We start from the raw sequence: 16,136 nt of genomic DNA, 5'->3' as shown, positions 1-16,136 counted from the left end.
GAAAAGGAGCAAGATGTTTATTTTCTGGGGACTGCTGACATTGGTGCAAGGTCTCCCCTCCCAGAGGATTTTTGCTGAAGACCTAGATAGCAGGTTTCTACTTCCCATTCATTCTATTTCTAGAAGGAAGCAAATGTTCTCTAATTGCAGGCTTGGGCTGAATGCCTCCGTCGTGTTTCCCACTGTGCTAATTGGAAAAATATAATTTTCAAGTAACTGTGTCCCGCTTTGCAAAATAATCGTTGGCAGCTGAGTTGCTGGTTTGGTTCCTAAAGTAAAATAGTACTTTTTTAGTACAGCATGAAGGATAATGGAGCTTTGGAAATCCCAGGGCAAGTCTATGCTATGTACAAGGACCATTAGAGATCCAGTTTCAGCCCATAAGAACCAACTGTCTATTGATTTGGTGTCTTTTTCTAGAAGCCTTTATTAAATTGAATCTCAATTAAAAACTGGAGGGGGGCACATTCTGAGAGTATTAGTCAATATTGCCCATTAGTTTTTTTTTTTTTTTTTTTTTTTTTTGCCCATTAGTTGAACAGTCATATAACGGGTCTTATGTGGACATTACTGATTTGGAAAGGAGGTAATTTTTTTGTAATGGAGGTCTTGGCTCCTGGTAAGCTCTCCATCAGTCTAAATGTGGTTGGTCTTGCCAGCTTTTTGGAAATACTGTCAGCTTGTGAGTATAGAGTTAATATGACACTTCTGTTTAAGATCTTCGGTTTTTCTGAGTAGTTCTGTCATGGCCCATGTAGAATGATTGTCTACCACCGAGAAGGGCTTTAAATTCGAAGTTACCATTGGAATCAGAGATTATAAAGGCAGTGATGACCTCTTGTGTGTGGTATGGTGTGGTGGCTACAAGCATAAGCTTTGGAGCCAGAGCTATCTAGCTTCGAATTCCAGCTCTACTGCTTTCATATACTGGAAATCATTTCATCTTTCTAAGCCTCAGGTCCTTGTCTAAAGACTGGTGGTAGTAGTGCTACTTATGTCACAGGATTAAATAAAATAATGCATGTGAAGTGTTCCATGTCTGACCCTTCATAAGCACTTATTAAAAAGTGTTTATTATTAATAACTGGTCTTATCCTCCAGATAAATATATGTATCTTTATATATTTTCTTGACATGGTAATGTTTAACTTAACATTGATCCCCTAGACACCTTTTTGAGTATGGCATGACTACTAAGTAATTTTTCGTAACTCTACCTTTATGTATTTTTAAAATCTGAAATGAAGGATTTAATTTTGGCAGTTTGCCTTTAAAGGAAAGTGTATTAAGACCCTGTACAAATTAGGATTTGGTTAAACTGTGAGTGAGCAAACATCTCAAGAACAGGGAAGAAAGCTGACTTCTTCCCCAAGTCAATGATGGACTGATGCTGGTGTCTCAGCTTGGAAGAGTCCCGTGGACCTGGGACCCAAAGCCCTGAGAGGGGCACTGGCAGTTATGACTTTTAAGAAGTGTGTGAAAACGGGGACATCCCTAGCAGTCAGTAGTTGACTCCTCCCTTCCAATGCATCAGGCATGGGTTTGATCCCTGGTCGGGGAACTGGTTCCCTGGTCACATGACACACCACCAAAAAAAAAAAAAAGTATGTGAAGAGGCTGATTCTTGTGAGGGCTGTAAAACTGCTAACAGAATTCAGCTGGCGGGGCGAGGGGGAACTACTGCTGTGGGAGACAAGAAATGTGATGAAATGTGTGGAACAAAAAGCAAAATAAGTAGTTTCTTTCCCCTGCGGTCTCCTCACAGCTCCCCCTACCGGCAGCTGGCAAACACAGGCGGTAGGAAGAGTTCCAGCCCAGGCGCCGCAGAGTAGGGAGGGCTGGGTTTGCTGAGGTGTGATCGCTTAGCAACCAACACAGGGGGGCGTCTTCCAGACTTCTCCATCTTCAAAGTTGTTGTTCAGTCGCTTAGTCATGTCTGACTGGTGCAGCACACCAGGTTTCCCTGTCTTTCACCATCTCCCAGAGTTTGTTCAAACTCATGTCCATTGAGTCAGGGATGCCATCCAACCATTTCATCCTCTGTTGTCCCCTTCTCCTTGTATGTTTGGAATGAATACCTTATCTGTGGCATGAAACTTTGAGATTGTGTGACTGTTTTCTCCCCTCCCCCCCCCCCCCGCCGACCCCCAGTCCCCGCAGCCGTCTTTCACTCAATGGCCTCAGTATTCATTGATGAATCTTGCCTGAATCCGTTATTACTAAAGTGTGAAAGTGCTAGTTACTCAGTAGTGTCCGACTCCTCGTGACCCCATGGACTGTAGCCCGCCAGGCTTCTCTGCCCATGGGATTTCCCAGGCAAGAATACTGGAGTAAGTTGCCATTTCCTTCTTCAGGGGATCTTCCTAACCCAGGGATAAAACCTGGGTCTAAACTAGTTATAAAATAATGATTTTCTATTTTTCTTACTCCTTGAATATTTATTAGTAGTTTTGGTAAAGGAGTGCTGCGGCCAGCACAGCAGGTAGGGATCAAACACACAGTTTGGGAAAAAGAAACTAGAGACAGAATTAAAGTTTTAAAGATGGGATCAGGGGACTCAAGACCTCTTGGGTCAAGAGCCCTGTTTCTCGGAGCCACATCACTTTTATTTAGTGTCTTGGCAAGCAGAAAGTATCTGTTGTGCTATGGTGAAGTCAGCCTCCAATGTCCCCGGTAACGTCTCCCATTTTATTGATTACTTTAAACTGTCTTTGTTATTTTCTTGTACAAGGGCTATAACCTAGCTGGAGGTCATAGACCCGCTTATACCTTGGGAAAACATCTTAGTGTGTGCACTAGCAGCGTTCTAAACTTGTGCTGATCCGACGTTCCAAGGTCCACACTATGTTTTTCCTTAGCTTAGCAGGGTATGACAGCCCCAACTGATCAACCTGATGTACTTTTATTTAGATTATGCTGTATTGCTATATTTTGCTTTTATTCCTTTCCCATGGTGATTTTCTCATGGCTTAGACAGAGCAACAGGTGACTGACTATTAACTCCTGCAAAGGAGAGATTTCTTTTCTCATCCTTTGGGAAATGTGACTTTCAGTGGGGTGATCGCGTCTTAGGTAAGAGTCAGAGTTGTATTATTAAGAGCTGGGTAGAAGAGACACGGTGTAAGCAGCTGGCACTTTGTCACAGGCCCAGCCCTAAGTACTCTTATTTCTGTAATTGGATCTATGATTGACTTGAATGATAAAAGCTTTGGAAGGAATAAAAACGAATGTTTTACATATGAAAGAACGAGGGAAAGCAACCTGAATTCACAGGTGGTGTCTGATGTTTCAGGGTATCACTTTCCTGAAAGGACCAAATAGGCCAGTGATTCTCTTCCTTGGCTGCCCATTGGACTCACTTGAAGACCTGAGGCCTGGGTGCCTTCCAGGGGCACTGGGATTTTTTTTTAAAGATATTGCTTCTTTTATAATTAAAAAAGTTAGTATTTATTTATTTTTGGCTATGGTGGGTCTTCGTTTGCTGGGCGTGGACTTTTTCTAGTTGCAATGCAACTTCTGATTGCGGTGGCTTCTCTTGCTGTGGACCACAGGCTCTAGGATGCAAGGGCTCAGTAGCTGTGGCACATGGGCTTAGTTGTCCTGCAGCATGTGGACTCTTTCTGGACCAGGGATCGAACTGGTGTCCCCTGCATTGGCAGGTGGATTCTTAACCACTTGGCCATCAGAGAAGTCAGACACTGGGATTTAATTGGTATAGGTGGGACCTGGGCATAGGATTTTTATTTTTATAATTTTTTTCTTCTTTTTTCCATTTTTATTTTCAACATTTTTATCTCATATATTAATTTCATATTTTTTTTACTGTACCATGTGGCATGTGGGATCTTCATTCCAGGGATTGAGTCCACACCCCCTGCATTGGAAGTCAGAATCTTAACCACTGTACCACCAGGGAAGTTCCATGGCAGCAGGATTTTTAAAAGTTCTCTTGGGAATTCCAGTATTCTTCCAGAGTTCAGAACTTGAAAACAGATGGCCTATGTTGGTCACATGGGGTAAATGACTGCTCTCTGTTACAGTCTGTTGAATGGGAATGAAGGAACTGAACTAGGTGTACTGGCATGCCTTGTTTTCAAATCAGGACTTCTGAAAAATCTTTCCACTGTTAGTGTTTGATCACGTAGCATATTTGTCAACTTCACTTCTTTCCCTTGGTGGAAATAAAGTTGACTCTTCTCAAAATCCAATCAGATTCAAGCAACCAGATAAATGTGTCTTCTCATGACCTTAGGGAGCTTCCTAGGTGGCTCAGTGGTAGAGAATCCATCTGTAATGCAGGAGACATGAGTTTGATCCCTGGGTAGGGAAGATCCTTTGGAGGAGGAAATGGTGACCCACTCCAGTATTCTTGCCTGGGAAATCCCATGGACAGAGGAGCCTGGAGGGCTACAGTCCACGGGGTTGCAAAGATTTGGACACAACTGAGCACACACACAGGCATGAGCTTAGCCACACATTCATTTAAACTCTTGTAAAAATGGAAACACCTTTTTCTAGTTTCAGGGTGGAGTGAGAGTCCCAAGGTTGAGTAAATAACAAGGGGTGGGATGTCAGTGTGAAAATGACGGCAGTTCCTACTGCATATTGAGCCTTTGCCTCATCCCCAGTGTTGTGCACATACTCACTATAAATAGGTCTTTATTTATTTATTTTTGACCATGCCTTGGGCATGTGGGATCTTGTTCCCTGACCAGGGATTGAACCCATGTCCCCTGCAGTAGAAGCACAGAATCTTAACCCTTGGACTTCCAGGAAAATCCCTCTAAATAAGTCTTTAAAACTTTCAAAATTTGATGTGAAATATTTCAGACATAGAGAAGGTTATAAAAATAATAAAATAATGAAGGCGCTTGTTCCCCATGAGTAGTTTAAGGTTCCAGAGTCTGGACTGCTTTCCCCCTGTTTCATTCAGGGTTGAATTTAGTGTTTTCTACTTCATTTTACTTTTGCTACCCATGACTGTTTCCCTAAATGAGACATAACATTGCTTTGCATGTTTCAAGCTAATTGTAAATGATTTCTCACTGTATGCATTTTCATATAATTTACTTTTTATATTTTGTAGTAGTGGGATTCCTCTGTGTTAGTATATGTAACTCTGGCTCATGTGTGATCATGCTACAGTTTATTATCTCTTTTCTTGGTCAACATTAAGGTGGTTTCCAATTTTTGGCTATTAAAAACAGTGCTACCATTAGTAGTCTTTTTTTTTTCTTCTTTTTTTATTAGTATTCTTATATGGGTTTCCTTGGGCACCTGGCAGGAATTTCTCAGGGTCCAAATCTAAACATAGAATCGCTGCATTGTAGTATATATTCCTCTTTAATCTTATCGTATATTGCCAAAATTCGTCTCCAAAATTGAAGCAGTATATGACTTCGTGAGCAGTATATACGAGTTCTAGTGGACTTCTCTGTTGTCCAGTGGTTAAGAATCCCCCTGTCAATGCAGGGGGACACAGGTTCAACCCCTGGTCCAAGAAGATTTCACATGCCATGGGGCAACTAAGCCCATGTGCCACAACTGCTGAAGCCCACGAGTCCTAGATCCCTTGCACCATAACTAGAGAGTAGCCCCCACTCACTACAACTAGAGAAAACCAGTGTGCAGCAGCAAAGACCCAGGGCAGCCAAAGTAAAAATAAATAAATAAAATTTAAAAAGAGTTCAGGTTAGTGCTATGCCTTTGCCAACACTTGCCATTGTCAGATTTTATAATTTTTGCCAAATACGTTGTTTATTAATCCTCCCAGTAATCTTATGAGGTAGGCTTCTTATTTCAGGTGAGGAAATTGAGTGTCAGATATTAAGTAATTGGTCCAGTCACAGCAAGTCATTAATAGAGTTGATTCTCACTCAAGTCTGCGTGCATGCATGTGGGCTAATTCACTTCAGTCATATCCGACACTTTGCTACCCTATAGATCGTAGCCCGCCAGGCTCCTCTGTCCATGGAGTTCTCCAGGCAAGGATACTGGAGTGGGTGGTCATGTCCTCCTCCAGGGGATCTTTCCGACTCAGGGATTGAACCCTCGTCTCTTACATCTCCTGCATTGGCAGGTGGGTTCTTTACCACTAGCACCACCTGGGAAGCCCCACCCAGGTCTACCAGATGCCAAAGCTCTTGACTGACAGTAAGTTACAGTGTAGTAGAGCTCCTGAATCTGTAACAGGAGATGAACATCAGCAGGTGTGAGAGGTGACAGATGGGCAAAGGACCAGGATTTTGGAAGGAATAGGAGAGGCTGAGGTGAGAGAGGAAGGATACAAACTATGAAATGGTAATGCCTTGTCTGTTGCACCGGCATGCAAGCTGACATAAGGAAAGGACAACTGTGGCAGCATAAGGATGGCCACAACACATCGGGTCGGGGGTGGGGTGAGGGAAGCAGAGGGTGGGGCGTATTGAGAGAGTAGCACTGAGACATATACATTACCATACATAAAATGAATAGCTAATGGAAGTTGCTGTATAACACAGGGAGCTCAACCTAGTGTTCTACGACAACCGAGATTGGTGTGACGGGGGCTGGTGAGAGGGAGGCTCAGGAGGGAGAGGATATATATACGCTAATGGCTGATTCACACTGTTGAGCAGAGGAAACCAACACAACATCGTAGAGCAATTATTCTCCAATTAAAAATTAAAAAAGGAATGGCCACAGATCCTTTGACCCTCTTCCCATAGACACTGACTCTCAGCATCCCTTCTCCTTAAGTCTGGGTGGGCTATCTCTGCTTTGAGTCATAGAATTTGGCAGAAGTGACTGCCAATTTCCAGACACAGTCCCTTAGAGCCTGGCACTTCCACCTCCCATCTCTTAGAGTATTTGATCTGGGGACAAGGTACTTTGATTACCGTGGGGCTACTGTGTTGTGACATAGCCCAGGCAGCTGTATGGGGAAGAGCCAAGGTTCTTAGTCTGAATAGCCAGCCCCAACTTGCCAGTCATGTGAGTGAGCCACGCTGGAAGTTGATTCTCTTTTCTCACCTGTTACTGAGTGGAGCAGAGAAGGGCAAATCAGCCACCTCCAAATTCCTGATCCTCCAAATTATGGACAAAATAAAATGCTTCTTTTGAGCTACTAAGTTTTGGGATAGTTTTGTTATGTGGCAATAGATAGCCAGAGCTGTAGTGAAAACAGAAACAGAAGGGAAGATTTTTTTAAACATTTTATTGGAATATACTTGATCTACAATGTAGTGTTAGTTCCGTACAGCAAAGTGAATCAATTATACACATACATATGTCCACTCTCTTTTAGATTCTATTCCTATGTTGGTCATTACAGAGTGCTGAGTAGACTTCCTTGTGTTGTGCAATGGATTCTTATCAGTTATCTGTTTTATACCTGATTCAAAGAGCCGACTCATTGGAAAAGATCCTGATGCCGGGAAAGAAATTGGAGGCAAAAGGAAAAGGGGGTGGCAGAGGATGAGATATTTAGATGGTTATTTAGATGGTTACTATTTAGATGGCATGTGGCCATTCTGTGAGATAGTTATTACAGAGGAAAGAGTCCTGACCATGAGATCCATGACCTGGACTTTTGGGGTCTTTAAAGCCATTGAAGATAAGTGGCAACTAAAGGAGAAGGAAAATAAAGAACAGGGTGATTACTGTTGGCTTTAGAGATGGTAGAGATGCCTCTGTTACCCATTTCTGGGGTTTTATCCTCTTTATTCATTGGCTATTGTCGGCCTTTGTTGCTGCATGGCTCTTCTCTAGTTGCGGCAAACGGGGTCTCCTCTCCTCTCGTGGGGCACGGGCTCTAGGTGCTCGGGCTTCAGTAGATGCAGCATGTGGCCTCCGTATTTGCTGTTCCTGAGCTTTAACACACAGACTGAAGAGTTGTGCACAGGCTTAGTTGCTCCAAGGCACATGGAATCTTCACGGACCAGGGATCGAACCCCTGTCTCCTGCAATGGCAGGAGGATTTTTTCCTGCTGAGACACCAGGGAAGCCTCATTTCTGGGGTTTTATCGCTGGGATCTTGTATTCTTGGAAAGAGTGCCCATATCAATGAACCATAGTTCAGTTAAACTAAACACAGTCTGATTGGCAGGCACAACTGTAAGGGTATTGACAATACTGCCGTTTTCTGAAACCCTGGCATGCAACTCTGGCATTATCTGTGCAACCCCATGGTCTATGGCAGCTTGGTTGACCCTGACTGCAGTAGGAATCTTGAGGCATCATGTTGCCAGAACAGGCTAAGTGTTGACTTGCCCTCCTTCCTCCCTCCACTGCCATCTTGCAGAACTTTCTGTTAAATAGAGCAGAGTTCATGGGTAGGAGCCAGGAATCTATTCGATGACGCCAAAGTGCTGGGACCAGCAGATGAGAAACATGTTTGGAGAAGATAGAGAGGCTGTTACAGGCATTGCTTATGCAAAGCCACTGGGCTGACAGCAGACCAGGGCTTGCTCCTTGCCTGCTTCCTCCCAAGCAGCCCTCCTGGCATCAAGAAGAAGCAGAGTGTCTCAGGAAGGACAGTGGTTATCACAGTCCAGCCTGCAGCACCAAGGTACTTTTTGCTATGATAGTTGCAAAGTGTTTCCCAGACAAAACACTGTGACATGGTCCCTGTCACTTAAAGCTTGTAAGTGCTCTTTATGGAGAGGCTGGACTGAACAGGCAGAGAGATACTGGTTTTGTCTGGGTATCTAGTTCCTGATATAGGTCACATGCATTTTCTGGCACATTTCTTTATATTTTAAAAATTATTTATGGCTGTGCTGGGTCTTCATTGTTGTGTGTGGGATTTTTCTAGTTGCAGTGAGTGGGGGCTATTCTCTAGTTCTGTGAACAGGCTTCTCATTGCAGTAGCTTCTCTGATTGCAAAGCATGGGCTTTGCAATGAGGTTGGACTCAACAGTTGTGTCCCACAGGCTTAGTTGCTCCATGGCATGTGAGATCTTCCTGGACAAGGGATCCAACCAGTGTCCCCTGCATTGCAAGGCAGGTTCTTAACCCCCGATCAGCAGAGAAGCCCTATATTTCTTTTACTTACTTGTTTTTAGCCACACTGGGTGGCATGTGGGATCTTAGTTCCTTGACCAGGGCTCAAACCCATACCCCTCTGCATTGGAAGCATGCAGTCTTAACCACTGGGTCACCAGGTAAGTCCCTGGGTCTACATTTTTTTAAGGGGCTGACAGGGTTTTTGAATCCTGTACTTGGGAAGAAATGATAAAGTGAAAGTCACTCACACATGTCCAACTCTTTGCCACCCCATTTACTGTAGCCCACCAGGCTCCTTGGTCCATGGAATTCTCCAGATAAGAATACGACAGTGGGTATCCGTTCCCTTCTCCTAGGGATCTTCCTGATCCAGCAATTGAGCCCAGGTCTCCTGCATTGCAGGCAGATTCTTTTCTATCTGAGCCACCAGGGAAGCCCCTGGGAAGAAATGATAAGGATATTATAAAGGAAAACGATGCTATGAATCTAAAATGTAAGGGACAAATTTCTCTGATAACAGAAGTATTTCTTTCCAAATTTCAGGCTTCAGATTGCTTCTCTCCTGGCTCATCCAGGATGCCTGGTGCAGTGGACACATAGTAGCTCTTCCCTCTTCCTTCTTCCCCTTCCCAGCTAGCCCAGATTTCCAGTGGGGACTTAAGTGATCCCAGCTCTAAGCTGATTAACAGAAGCCAATTCTACCCTTCTCTGGGGTGGCTCAGATGGTAAAGAATCTGCTTGCAAAGTAGGAGATTTGGGTTCGATCCCTGGGTCAGGAAGATCCCCTGGAGAAGAGAATGGCTATCCACTCCAGAATTCTTGCCTGCAAAATCCCATGAGCAGAGAAACCTGGTGGGCTACAGTTCATGGGGTCACAAAGAGTTAGACACAAATGAGAGACCAACACACAACCTTCTCCCAGAAGCACCTGTGAACAAGTATGGTCTAATCAAAGTGCACGTCAGGACTTTTGCTGGGAATTCTAGGGCAAAGAGTTTTCTGCTGTGTGATTATCAGGACAGTGCCATGGGAACCAGGCAGCCCTGGGTATCCATCTGGGAGTTCCAAGCCTTTAACCAAGGATGCCACTAACAGCGCAGAGCCCAGGAAAGAATCAGGTCCTTGAAATATCATTGAGCTGCTGGAGGAAGCCTCCCTATGGACTTTCTGTCACCAGGGCCTAGAAATTTCTTTTATTGTTTGAGTCACATTTCCTGTTTTCTTGCCACGGAAACCATCCTCAGTGGTACCCTTGGGATACCTGTCGCTTGAGTCTTTGATCTGAACTTTTTGTCTCTGATGTAGAGAGACGGAATTCTAGAACCCCTGGGCTGTTGGCTCCAGGGAGGAGGCAGCCCTGACCTATTTATCCCAACAGTAGTCCTGGCAGAGGTGGACCCGTCCTTCCCAGAGGTGTTCCGGCTCATGCTCAGTCCCTCAGTCATGTCCAACTCTTTGAGGCTTCATGAACTAGCCCACCAGGCTCCTCTGTCCATGGGATTTCCCAGGCAAGAATCCTGGAATAGGTTGCCACTTTCTTCTCCAGGGGATATTCCCAACCCAAGGATCGAATCCACATTTCCTGCATTGTAGGTAGATTCTTTACAGACTGACCCACCTGGAAAGCCCTCCCAGAGGTGAGCGGAATCTAAATTCCTGGTCCCAAAGGAATTTACCAGCATCCTTATGAATGCAGTCCATCCAGTGGGTCTAAAGGGCTAATTTCTTAAAGGGCTATATTCAACTCCTCTGGAAAAAGAGAAGCCTGAAAGTGAAAATAGTATTCTCTTTGCCACCCCAAGGACTATAACCTGCCAGGCTCCTCTGTTCACAGGGTTCTCCAGGCAAGAATACTGGAGTGGGTTGCCATTCCCTTCTCCAGGACATCTTTCCGACCCAGGGAACGAACCCAGGTCTCCTGCATTGTACACAGATTCTTTTCCATCTGAGCCACCAGGGGAAGCCCTTAAAGAGAAGCCTAGATACCCTGTGCTGTACTTGGTCACTCAGTCGTGCCTGACTCTTTGTGACCCCATGGACTGTAGCCTGCCAGGCTCCTTTGTCCATGGCGGTTCTCCAGGCAAGAATACTGGAGTGGGTTGCCATGCCATGCCATGCCATGATCCAAGGGATCTTCCTGACCCAGAGATCAAACCCATGTCTCCCATATTGCAGGCAGATTCTTTACCGTTTGAGCCCCCAGGGAAGCCCAGATACTTTGTAAATAATCATAACTGTCCTGTTCCCCCACTTCCTTCCCCCAGCCCCACCTAAAAATTCAGCAGATCAAAGGGCTGCCTTCTCTTTCTGATTTTATCTTCTGTAGCTCCTTCCCTTTGAGTCTCAACAGATGATCCTGGGGTTGTGACTTCCAGATCCTATTAGGCGCCTTTCCTCTTATCAGTCTCAGACAGACCCATGCCTGCCTGTTCCACCCAGTGTGGGCCTCTTTGACATGACGTGGGGGTGGGGGGCACCTCCCATGCCCTGAATTCCACTTGGGTCTCTTTTGTTCCTTTCCATTCAATCGCTCAATAAGATAAAGTATCCTCTGTGAAGAATAGAAAAGAAACTGGAAAAACAAGAGTGTATACTGATTAAAGGTTCATTCAAAACTACAATAATGAAAACAGTTTGGGACTCTTTTTTATATAGCCTAAGAATAGACATCAAATAATTGGAACTGCATAGAAAGTTCTGAAATGTCACCAAATGTATATGATATATAAGAATGTATTTTGTGGTCGAGATAGTATTTCAAATCATTTCAGGGGAAGGATAAATCAGTGGTTGTCAATTTGGGGTGCCAGGGGACCCTGGGCAACGTCTAGAGGCATTTTTGGTTGTCACAACTGGTGTAATGCTGCTAGAATTTGATAGTGATCAGAAATGTTGCTAAACATCCTGCAATGTACAGGACAACCCCCAAACAAAGAATTACCTGGCCCCAAATATCAGAAGTGCCACTGGTGAGAAACCTTGGGATAAATGAGATATTTGGAAGAATCATTCAGGAGGAAAAAGAAAAATGAAATTAGATTCTGAATCATAATAAAATTAACTTCAAGTTAGGTAAAATATAAATTAAAATTTTTTTTTTTATTTTTTTTATTTTTTATTTTTTTTCCATTTATTTTTATTAGTTGGAGGCTAATTACTTTACAATATTGTAGTGGTTTTTGCCATACATTGACATGAATCAGCCATGAATTTACATGTGTTCAAAATATAAATTTTTACAAGTAAAATCTTAATAAAATTTATGAGAAAACACAGAAAAATTTTTATTTTTATTGTGTAAAGACTTTTTAAAACCACACAAGCAAATCTGAAATAAGAAAGGAAATACTGGTAGACTTCACCCCATAATCATGAAAAACACCATAAGACCATAAAGGCACTATAAGAAATACCAACTAGTTTTTAAATGGAGCTCCACACGGGTGTGCCCATGTGGGACAGCTCAGTGTGTGGCAGAGATCCATGCTGCTTTGCTCTGCATATGCAAGGAACCAAAGTCAAGAATCATTTCAACCCTAGGCTTGTGCTCCAGACCAGATGGTGAGCTTCAGGCATCCCTTAGAACAGTATGACCCTTTCATGATGCCTAAAGAAACTTTCTATGCAGAGATGTGTTTTTCATCTTCTTCCTTAGCTCTGTGCTAGAAATGTTGCCCTCTGAGGAGCTTTCAATCCCTTAGGTCTTTAGGGGTCTGCAGATCCTCAGGCCTGAATCCTAAACAGTTTTTATTTCATTTTCTTTCTTTGATTTATTATTCAACATAAAGTTCAAGGTGATTATAAAGCTTTGGTTGGAATCCTTTCTCCAGCCTTGAACACTGGGCAGCACATTGAAAGATTAACTTCCCAACCAGTAGCCTGGCTCTCTCCGAGTGGTATAGCCTGGTGCTGAGGTGCCCAGATGCTGGCAGCAAACCACCAGGGTTTGAATCCTGAGTCTTCTATTTGTCTGCCACGTTAGTGGGCAAGTTAGTTAATGTCCATTGGGGCTCAGTTTCCTCATCTGGAAACTGGGTGCAGTAATGTTACCTATTTCAAAGGGGTGAAAGTGGAAGTACTTACCCCTGTGCCCAGCGCAGAGTGAGTCATGTCATATGAGGAAAACTTGAAATAGGCTGGGCTTCCTTGGTGGCTTAGATGGTAAAGAATCTGCCTGCAATACAGGAGACCTGGGCTCTATCCCGGGGTTGGGAAGACCTGTGGAGAAGGAAATGGCAACCCACTCAGGTATTCTTCCCTGGGGAATTCCATGGACAGAGGAGCCTAGTGGGCTACAGTCTATGGGGTTGCAGAGTCTGTAGCAAACTGAGTAACAATTTCACTTTTAGCCTGTCTTGACTTCTTTAGGAAACAATGTATCTAAAATACCCCTGGGGTCAGGCAAAAGAAAAAAAAAAAAAAAGAAATACCAACTAGAGTTGCAACAAATGTGACAAAAAATTAACACTTTTTCCCCCACACTTTTTTCTTCTTTTTCAGATTCTTTTCCATTATGTGTTTTAAAATTTAATTTTTATTCACATTGGAATATAGTTGATTTACAATATTGTGTTACTTTCAGTAGTACAGCAAAATGATTCAGTTACACATAAACATACATCCATTCTTTTAGAATTCTTTTCCCATACAGGTTATTACAGAATATTGAGTAGAGTTCCCTGTGCTATACAGTAGGTCCTTGTTGATTATTCCCACACTTTTATCAGCACTGGAGGAAATTAAACATCATTTTACAATGATTTTCCCCTCAACTTTATTGAGGTATGACTGAAATAAAAAATTGGACATATTTAAGGCTTACAATGTGGTGTTTTGATGTATATATACCTTGTATGGGCTTCCCAGGTGGCACAGTGGTAAAGAATTTGCCTGCCAATGCAAGAAATGTAAGAGACACACCAGTTTGATCCCCGGGTCGGGAAGATCCCCTGGAGAAGGAAATGGCAACCTGCTCCAGTATTCTTGACTGGAAAATTCCCTGGACAGAGGAGCCTGGCGAGCTACTGTCTATGGGGTCACAAAGAGTTGGACATGACTTAGCAACTGAGCACACACACATACCTTATGTAATGATTACTGCAGTCAAGCTAATTAACATATCCAACACCTTTGTGTGTGGAGGAGGTGGTGAGGGGGGAACCCTTAAGATCTACCCTCAGGGATTCCCTGGTAGTCCAGTGGTTAGGACTTCAGGCTTTCACTGCCCAAGTTCAGTCTCTAGTCAGGGAATTAATATCCCACAAGCTGTGGAGCATGGCCAAAAAACAAAAAAAATTCAACTCTCAGCAAATTTTAAGTACGTGATCTATTATTAATTATAGTTGTCATGCTTTATATAAGCTCTCTAGAACTTATTCATCTTCTAACTGAAAGTCTGTACCTTATGACCAATATCTTCCCATTTCCTTAACTCCCAAGTCTCTGGAAAACACCATTTCTTGTTTCTGTTTTCCTAAGTTTGACTTTTCAAGATTTTACTTATAACTGATAGCATGCTATATTTGTCTTTCTGTGTCCGGTTTATTTCACCTTGCAAAACACCCTCCAAATTCATCCATATGATTGCAAATTACAAGATTTCCTGTTTTTTACAATTCATTTTTATTGGCGTATACTTGATTTAAAATGTGTTAGTTTCAAGTGTACAACAAAGTGAATCAGTTACACATATTCATATATCCACTCTTTTAGATTCTTTTCCCATATAAGTCATTAAGTAGAGTTCCCTGTGCTATTCAGTAGGTCCTTATTAGTTATCTATTTTTTTTTTATTTTTTATTTTTTTTTAGTTATCTATTTTATATATAGTAGTTCAGTTCAGTTCAGTCACTCAGTTGTGGCCGACTTTTTGTGACCCTATGAACCGCAGCACGCCAGGCCTCCCTGTCCATCACCAACTCCCAGAGTTTACTCAAACTCATGTCCATTGAGTCGGTGATGCCATCCAACCATCTCATCCTCTGTTGTCACCTTCTCCTCTAGCCTTCAATCTTTCCCAACATCAAGGTCTCTTCCAATGAGTCAGCTCTTCTCATCAGGTGCCAAAGTATTGGAGTTTCAACTTCAACACCAGTCCTTCCAATGAACACCCAGGACTGATCACCTTTAGATGGACTGGTTGGATCTCCTTGCAGTCCAAGGGACTCTCAAGAGTCTTCTCCAACACCACAGTTCATAAGCATCAATTCTTCGGCGCTCAGCTTTCTTTATAGTTCAACCCTCACATCCATACATGACCACTGGAAAAACCATAGCCTTGACTAGACAGACGTTTGTTGACAAAGTAATGTCTCTGCTTTTTAATATGCTGTCTAGGTTGGTCATAACTTTCCTTCCAAGGAGTAAGTGTCTTTCAATTTCATGGCTGCAATCACCATCTGCAGTGATTTTGGAGCCCCCCAAAATAAAATCAGCCACTGGTTCCCCATCTATCTGCCATGAAGTGATGGGACTGGATGCCATGATCTTAGTCTTCTGACTGTAGAGTTTTAAGCCAACTTTTTCACTCTCCTCTTCCACTTTCATCAAGAGGCTCTTTAGTTCCTCTTCACTTTCTGCCATAAGGGTGGTGTCATATGCATATCTGAGGTTAGTGATATTTCTCCCGACAATCTTGATTCCAGCTGTGCTTCATCCAGCCCAGCATTTCTCATGATATACTCTGCATATAAGTTAAATAAGCAGGGTGACAATATACAGCCTTGACATACTCCTTTTCATATTTGGAACCAGTCTGTTGTTCCATGTCCAGTTCTAACTGTTGCTTCCTGACTTGCATACAGGTTTCTCAAGAGGCAGGTCAGGTGGTCTGGTATTCCCATCTCTTTCAGAATTTTCCACAGTTTGTTGTGATCCACACAGTCAAAGGCTTTGGCATAGTCAATAAAGCAGAAATAGATGTTTTTCTAGAACTCTCTTGCTTTTTCCATGATCCAAAGGATGTTGGCAATTTGATCTCTGGTTTCTCTGCCTTTTCTAAAACCAGCTTGAACAGCAGGAAGTTCATGGTTCACATATTGCTGAAGCCTGACTTGGAGAATTTTGAGAATTACTTTACTAGCATGTGAGATGAGTGCAATTGTGTGGTAGTTTGAGCATTCTCTGGCATTGCCTTTCTTTGGGATTGGAAT

This window comes from Cervus elaphus, chromosome 11 (genome assembly GCF_910594005.1).
Source record: "Cervus elaphus chromosome 11, mCerEla1.1, whole genome shotgun sequence".
Classification (NCBI taxonomy): domain Eukaryota; kingdom Metazoa; phylum Chordata; class Mammalia; order Artiodactyla; family Cervidae; genus Cervus; species Cervus elaphus.
The sequence above is the reverse complement of the archived record's forward strand: the minus strand, read 5'-3'. Positions refer to the sequence as shown.